This window comes from Triticum dicoccoides, chromosome 2A (genome assembly GCF_002162155.2).
Source record: "Triticum dicoccoides isolate Atlit2015 ecotype Zavitan chromosome 2A, WEW_v2.0, whole genome shotgun sequence".
Classification (NCBI taxonomy): Eukaryota; Viridiplantae; Streptophyta; class Magnoliopsida; order Poales; family Poaceae; genus Triticum; species Triticum dicoccoides.
In genome coordinates, this window is record NC_041382.1 from 92,150,417 (window position 1) to 92,158,783 (window position 8,367).

The following is an 8,367-nucleotide window of genomic DNA, read 5'->3' on the forward strand; positions in this document are numbered from 1 at the left end:
TTCCCCGGCCAGGGGGTCCCGTCAATCCTCCCGGCGGCGGTCTCCCTCCTCGTCTCGCCGTCGGGACCGGTCCTCTTCGCCCCGGCCGCAGCCCCTGTCCTCCGTCACCGCCAACCCGACCTCCAACCGCTACTAGCCCCCCCGCGCCCAAGCTGCGTTCCCGACGACCAATGGGGGGAACGGGAACCGGGGGCGCCAAGGCGCAAAGAAGAAGAAGAAGAAGGGTCCTCCTCGCCCCCCGGTTGCTACGCCCGCTGCCGGCGTGGCCGCCCCCCATCCAGGCTCCGCCTCCGCCTCGGACGGTCCGCCGTGTTTCAACTGCGGGCTGTCCGGGCACTTCCAGGTGGCGTGCCCCAACCCGCTGATGTGCTATCTCTGCAAGGACGTCGGCCACCCCGTGATTCTCTGCCCGGACCGCCCGGTGACGGAGGAGCTTATGATGTACGGCCACGGCATCGAGGACATGGGATTCTTCCACATCGAGGTTCCGGAGCTGCCCCCTCCCTCCCCCTCGCTCCTGGCTCTCGTGACTATCGTTGGCGAGGCCGTCGCCACCCCCGAGCTCATTGAGGCCGAGCTCAACCACTTGTGCAGATGCAAGTGGGATTGGCAGGTGACCCCCTCGGCGGCTAACTCCTTCACGGTGATCTTCCCCGACGCTATGAGCATGGGCTTCTGTACCCGCAGCGACAACATCACCTTGGCCCTCAACGGGATTGTGGTGAACATCTCTGAGCCGAAGTGGGATCCCAAGGCCGTGGTGGTCCTCGACACGGCCTGGATCCTCATCGTCGGCCTGCCGGATGTGGCCCGGTCTGAGCGCGTCATTCGCGGCATGTCCAAGCTTTTGGGCAAGGTGGTGGTGGTCGACGAGCTCTCTCTCCGCAAGGAGGAGGAGGTCCGGGTCAAGGTGAAATGCCTGGACTCCTCCAAGCTCCACGCCACGATTCGGGTCTTCTTCAACGACGACGGCTACGACCTCAAGATCTGCCCCGAGCCTCCGAACCACATCGGTCGCCCCCGCTTCTCCGATGATAGCCACCTGGGGGGCGGCCCAGCTGACGACGACGGCTCTCGCCGCCGCCGGTCCCGTCACCCACGCCTCGAGGATCCTGAGGATGACGAGGACCTGTCGGGGCACTCCCGCTCCCCATCCCCCGAGCCCGCCAACCCACCTTCGGGCCGTGGCGGCTCCGGGGCGGGACGTACCAGGGTGTCGGCCACTGACCTCGCAGTGGCTCTGCACCTGGCCTCTACACCGGTCGCGCCTCCTTCGCCTCCATCCGAGTCGGCCAGTGACATCTCCAGTGTGGGCCTTCTCGTCATGTCGCCTTCGTCGCTGCGCTCCCCTTCCGCCGCCTCCGCTCCGCTCTCCTCGCTGTCTGCTCCGGACCCCCCGGCCACTCCTGGCTCGACCTCCCCGGTCCCCATGAGTGGCGGTGGGGACCTCCCCGCCGGTGCCCCTGCTTCGGCCCCCCACCCGCAGGCGGTGCGGTTGGCGACACCCTGGAGACCATCGCCCTGCTCCCCTCGCCGGTGGCCTCCGACGCCCACCTCGCTCCGCCCTCCTCCTCGGCTGCGACGGTGGCCGTGATCGTGGCCTCTCCAACTGACGCTCACCCCCCTCCGTCGGTGGCGTACGTCAGGAGGCCCCACTCCACCTCGACGCCGGTGACGGCGTCCCGCCGCAGCGCCCGCCTCGATGTGTCCCGTCCGGCGGACTCCCCGGCGCCGTCCGTCGCTGAGCGTGCGGAGCTCCGGGCCACGGTCCGGAACCTCGAGTCAGGTGTGGGTCCCGTCCCTCCCAGTTCTTCCAGTTGTTCCTTTTCCGCGCTTGAGGCCGTCCCTCTTGGCCACCTCGCCAAGGTGGCTAATGACTCTGCCATAGTTTTTAGGGGGAAGGTCGGCCCCCCCTTAGAACAGATCGCGGCCATTAGGGCTCGCGAGATCTTAGACGGCAAGCTGGCTGAGACTCGGGCGCGCTTGCTCCGACCCTCCGTGGATTCGACCGCACCCTCCGCGGATCTGGGGCCTCCGGTGGCCGACGGTTTGATTCGTGGCCGCACCCGCTCTCGCACTGCCGCTCTTCGGGCATAAAGCGCCTACCGTGTCTTGGGGTCAAGCAGCCCCCCCATGGGGGTTTAGATGCGAGCCCTTTTCTGGAACATCCGCGGCTTCGGCCATGATGGCCGCCGCCGCCAGCTCATCGAATACATGCGAGACGAACACATTGACATCATTGCCATCCAGGAAACCATGTGCACTGAGTTCTCCCTCCAGGAGCTCGAGGGTCTTAGCTCTCACCTCTTCGCCTGGCATTGGCTCCCTTCTAGTGGGACCACTGGCCACTCTGGCGGCATCCTGCTAGGGGTGAAGGATGCCACCTTTGAGGTTGGGGCATGGATCGGGGGGAATTCTTCGTGAGTATGGAGATCTTTGAGCGGGCCCTCAACTTCAAATGGCAGGTCGTGATTGTCTATGGTCCGGCTGACCATAGCCGCTCCCCGTCCTTTTTAGAGGAGCTTCATTTGAAGATCTCCAACTCTCTCCTCCCAGTAGTTGTGGGCGGAGACTTTAACCTCATCCGATCCCCGAAAGAGAAGAATAATGACCGGATTAACCTCCCCCGGATGCAGCTATTCAATGACTGGATCGCGGAGCTAGGTCTCCGTGAGCTGGACCGGACGGGTGCCCGGTTCACTTGGACTAACCGTCAGGCTGACCCGACGCGATCCGTGTTGGATCGCGTCCTAGTTTCCCCGGAATGGGAATTATGCTGCCCCCTAGCCTCGCTCCGGGCGATTACCCGGATCGGGTCTGACCATGTCCCCCTCCTCCTCTCCACTGCCGACGAGCGCCCCCCCGCCCCACCGCGTTTCCGGTTTGAGCTCTTCTGGCTCAACCAGGCCGGCTTCCGGGAGGCGGTCGCCGCCCGCTGGATATTGGCCCGCTCTTCCCCCCATCGCGCCATGTCTGCTATTGACTCGTGGCACTTCTGTGCCAAGCTTGCCCATCAATTCATGAAAGGGTGGGGTGCTAACCTGGGTCGGGATCTCAGAGAACGAAAAAAGGCCCTCCTCCTGGCTATTCAAGCTCTGGATGCCCGTGCTGACACGTCTGGAATATCCCCAGATGAGTGGATGGTCCGTTATGACCTTGAAGACCAGCTCTCATCCATCTACGTTGATGAAGAGGCCTACTGGCATATGCGGGGTACCCAACGATGGGTACTTCGGGGTGATGCCAATACCGCCTATTTCCAGGCGGTGGCGAACGGCCGCCGGCGCCGAAACTCCATTCATTGCCTTTGGGATGGAGATACCCCGCTCGTTCGCCCCTCGGCCATCCGCACCCATGTGGATGGCTTTTACAAGGCCCTATTTACCCCCACCCCTCGGGGTGGGGGCTAGTCTCGCCCCCGACATCTGGTCGGGGGCCCACCTGGTTTCCGATGCAGTCAATGCTGCTTTAGTGGCTCCTTTTGTTGAGGAGGAGGTTCTCGCGGCTATCAAAGGGATGAACCCCTCCTCGGCCCCGGGGCCGGATGGCCTGCCAGTTATGTTTTTTAAGATGTTCTGGCCGACCATCAAGCCGGAGGTCATGGCTCTGTTCGAGGAATTCTTCTCTGACACCATGGATCTTGGGCGCCTCAACTATGGCATCATGACTCTTATTCCCAAGGTCCCGGGCACCTTCGACATCCTCCAATTTCGGCCAATCACCATGATCAATGTGATATTCCGGATTCTGGCCAAAGGGTACGCCAATAGGGTGACCCTGCTCGCGGACACAATTACCCACCCGAACCAATCCGCCTTCATTCAAGGTCGATTTATTCTGGATGGGGTTCTGGTGTTCCACGAAGTCCTCCATGAGGTTCGGCTGCGTCATCATCGAGCGGTGTTTCTGAAGCTCGACTTCCACAAGGCCTATGACACGGTCCACTGGCCCTTCTTGCGGGAAGTCTTGCTTCGCAAGGGCTTTGACGACCGGTGGGTGACTAGGGTTATGCAACTTGTCTCCTGTGGACGGGCCGCGGTGAACATCAACGGGGACATTGGGCCCTACTTCCCCACCCTCTGTGGGGTTCGCCAGGGCGACCCTTTCTCACCGTTTTTGTTCAACATGGTGGTTGATGCCCTGGCAGCCATCCTTGATAAGGCCAAGGATGTTGGCCACATTCACGGTGTCGTCCCTCACCTAGTCGGAGGGGGGGTCTCCCTCCTCCAATACGCAGATGATACCATAATAATGGTGGAGGGCACTGCCCATGACATTGCTAACCTAAAGTTCCTCCTCCTGTGCTTCCAACAGATGTCGGGCCTTACCATTAACTTCGATAAGAGCGAAGTGATGGTGCTCGGGGCACCTCCCGAGGAAGCACAGTCCATAGCGGACCGACTTAACTGTCGGTTGGGTTCTTTCCCCACGACTTACTTGGGGATCCCCATTAGTGACTCGCGCCTCACCGTGGCGGACCTCCGCCCCACGGTGACCCGTATGCAACATCGGGTCGAACCCTAGAAAGGCCGTTGGTTGTCGACGGCTGCCCGGGTGATCCTTATTAACTCCTCGCTTGCTAGCCTCCTGTGGTTCCTCATGAGTTTCTATAGCCTACATGAGACCCTCCATCAGGAGATCGCCAAGTACCAGTCTAGATTCTTCTGGGCTGGGGAGGGGGATAAGCAGAAGTACCATATGGTTAGCTGGCCCGATATCTGCAAACCCAAGGACCAGGGTGGTCTCAGGATCCTATCCTCCCGCCGCATGAACATAGCCCTCCTGACTCGTTGGCTCTGGCGCATTGCCAATGGGGATGGAGGCCTATGGCTCACCATCATCCAGAACAAGTATCTCCGTGGACAGCCCCTTGCATTCTGTCAGCGCTCGGGCGGCTCCCAGTTCTGGCAGGCGGTAGTCCAGCTGCTCCTGGTTCTCCGTATTGGCACTTCCATAGCGATCGGTACCGGATCATCGACCCTGTTCTGGTTTGATCGATGGCTTGGTGACTCCCCCTTGGCCGCGCGCTTCCCTGTGCTCTTCTCTATTGCAGTGGACCCGCATATATCTGTCGAGGCGGCCCTTATTGATCTAGGGCGCCTCGCCTTCCGCTGCCCCTTCGGACCTCAAGAGGTTGCTGCCTGGGACGCTCTTATGCTGGACATTGCCCTCCTCCCTATGGACAGCCTTGACTCCCCGGATGTCACCTCCTGGTGACTTGAGCCCTCCGGCTGCTTCTCCACCAAATCCCTCTACGCGGCCATTGCACCCTCGATGGCCCCTGAACCATTTAGTTTGATCTGGGATATTCGCCTGCCCCTGAAGATCCGGATCTTCATGTGGCAATGGATTCGTGGTCGCCTCCCGACTGGTGTGGAGGTTCGTAAGCGAAATGGACCTGGGAACGGGAAGTGCCCCTTGTGCGACACGATGGAGGATGCTAACCACATCTTCTTCTTGTGTTCTACGGCTCAGTTCCTTTGGTCCTGCTTCCGCGAAACGGTTGGGGGCCAGTGGTGTAACACCAACTTCCCCGACCTGCTTGCGGAAATCCAGGCCTCCCCCCCTCGCTACCGCCATATCAAATGGCTCTGCGTTGGGATCCTTGGCTTGACGCTTTGGACCGTCCGCAATAAGCTTGTCATTCAGAAGGTCCCTCTTCGACGTGCTACTGACGCCATCTTTAAAATGTGTGGATATTTGCAGCTCTGGCGGCCGCTTAGCCGCCCCCAGGATCGGGTCGTCATCAACAACCTCATCGCCGACCTCCGCTCGATGGCCTTCAGCTTGGCGGCACCGCTCCCCCCACCACCCCCGGAGCCAGACTAGATGTTGTGCCGCACCCTCCGCGTGCGCGCCTTTCTTTTTTTTCTCAGGGCTTGTTGAGCTGTGCCCTCAGCATTAACCTTTCGACTTCTTGTGGTGCTTGACCTTTGTGTGCGTGTGTGTGTTGTTGAACCTTGTCGTGGTGCTTGGCTTTATCTATAAAGCGGGGCGGAAGCCTTTTTCGGTAACACACCTTAGTGATCACATGTTCATGTGGTAAATGTGCATTGCCACAACCCTCTTTGGATTTGGTTTACTGCAACTCCTATTAAAGCAATAGTTCTAAGACATTAGAATGGATCTGCATTAAATAGTACATAAAAGTCCATTACATTACCTGCATGGTAGTTTGTGGCTCCTGCACATCATTATTTGATTGTTCAAGAACATTATAAGATTCAGATTGGAGATTGTTATCTCTGTCATGTGGAGTGACCTGCAATAAAATTATTGTAATAGCATAACAGTGTTCATTAATTTCATCTTTGCGCAAATATAACTGCTTTTGATATGCTAACTTGATAATTTTCTGTACGAGAATCCACTTCATTTCTACAAATCTCTCTAGGAAACTTTTTGGCAAGGAATGCAACAATCATAGCCATCTGACCTCTGACATCCCCTACATCACCTTTGACTTCCTTTACATCACCTTTGACGTCCTCTACATCATCTTTGACATCTTCTACATTATCTTTCACCATGCGTACTTCATACTGAAGATTTTCTTGATCAGATTTCCCAACAAAAGTTATTCCCTGAGAAACATTTACTCCGCTCCAATACTTTTCATCATAGTAACCTCGAAGTTTTGCCCTTTTATCAAGTGCACCTTTAAAGGCTTCAGTATAATCGTCAATGGAAAGGCTACCATTATGATCGATTTTCCTTTTTTTAACTCCTCATTAGCTGCATCCTATTGAATAGGAATAATTATTAATTCATTACTATACTATGGAATAGATTGTATGTTGGACTGTAGACAAAATAAGTAGAATGTACCATTATTGTCTTCACATTGTCGCTTGTGTAATTGCCATCTTTTTTCTTATGAGCTTCATCCCATAGGTCAATCTTGTGGATCGGTCCTTTCCTTTTGATTTCCTATCCAGCAAAGTATGTTAGGTCCACTAATAGTTATTTTTGAAGATAATTGGTTTGTCATGTAATAAAGACTATGAAAAGTATCATTGTCACCATCTCTTTTTGTAGCCTGGCATGGCTTTTTCTCCCGGTTGTGTGTGGATTCTTCTGTTGCTTCGCACACTCTGTGTTTTTCTTGCATAACTTCTGCAAACAAATTAGGTGCAGACACGTAATGTTAACAAACTAATGTTGGAGTTCAGTTTGAGCATGAGAGGATGAGATAATAACCATGTGTGAATCCTGGCACCACATTCCAACTAGAGTCTCCCATTGATGCTCATTAACACCTATTGGAACATCACTAATAATTTCCTGGAGAGACCTCTCTTTTCGTTTGAAATATTTTTTCTTCAAGCGAGATTTGTAGGCTCCCCATCTTTTGCAAACAGTCATTAGGACCCAGTCTCGTGTAATCAGCTTTGTCTCAGATGGATAGACAAATTTCTCCTTCAACAAAGTAAATTTAATTGTTTACATGTGAAATGAAAATAAAGATGTATGTGATGATACATCAAAAAAAGATGTATGTGATGATGTACCTCTACATCGTTGATCATGTTGTTCTTTCTCTGGGCAAATAATTCATTGTCCCATGTTGGAATGCTCAGTGGTGCAAATGTGGAGTTCTCTACAACGTCGCTAAGATAGCTACTAAGAATGGAACCAGACCTTTCATTCGGAACACCTTTTTTGTTAGTCTCCACAATTATCTTTCCTCCATCTACCTAGGATAAATTCTTCAGCCGAAATTCCCCTACAATCTGCCGCGTCTCTCCATTTGGCCCTGCAAGCATGAATATCCCAACACGTCAGAAACCAGTATAATAAAAACCTCATTCCAAAGAAGATTAGTCATGGTTACAAATTATCTTGATTTGGCTAGTGGATTCATGACATCTTGCTGGTGCTATATTATCAATCTCTGAGGACCTTGTAGATTTTCTTCAGCAAGCTGCAGATGTTCTGCATCATGCATTGTAAGGTTCAACTCCCGAAGTCATCTTGGTATCCTCGCCATCATTAATCTGCCAAATTAACAAAAACTACAGACCTCAACCAAAAGTTCAGTGCGGCATGGCATGTACAGAGAGAAAATGCCTTAAGTCTTCGGCTAGCATAGCTAACTCGTACACTGTTACAGAGAGCTGGAACATTCAGTTAGGAAAATGGCTACACATCACCTTGATGTCTCTTGAGCTCATGACACAATCTACAACGAGATGCTTCAGATTTTCAGTTTGCAAAACATGAGCTCAGTATACAATCTTTACAAGCAAGATTAGAACTAAACAAAGGGTCAAGCCTCAGCAAAACATTACAAAGCCCTGATGACCGAGTTAGCACAGCTAAATCAGTGCACTATGTTACTTCCTGTACCAGCGAGATGGAAGATGC

The 8,367-nt window shown here is 54.5% G+C and overlaps 1 pseudogene; it reads left to right on the forward strand.

Annotated features, from left to right (window-relative positions):
* Window positions 1-2,426: 2,426 nt before the first annotated feature.
* On the forward strand, window positions 2,427-5,905 carry LOC119357690 (annotated as a pseudogene).
* The last annotated feature ends 2,462 nt before the right edge of the window (window positions 5,906-8,367 follow it).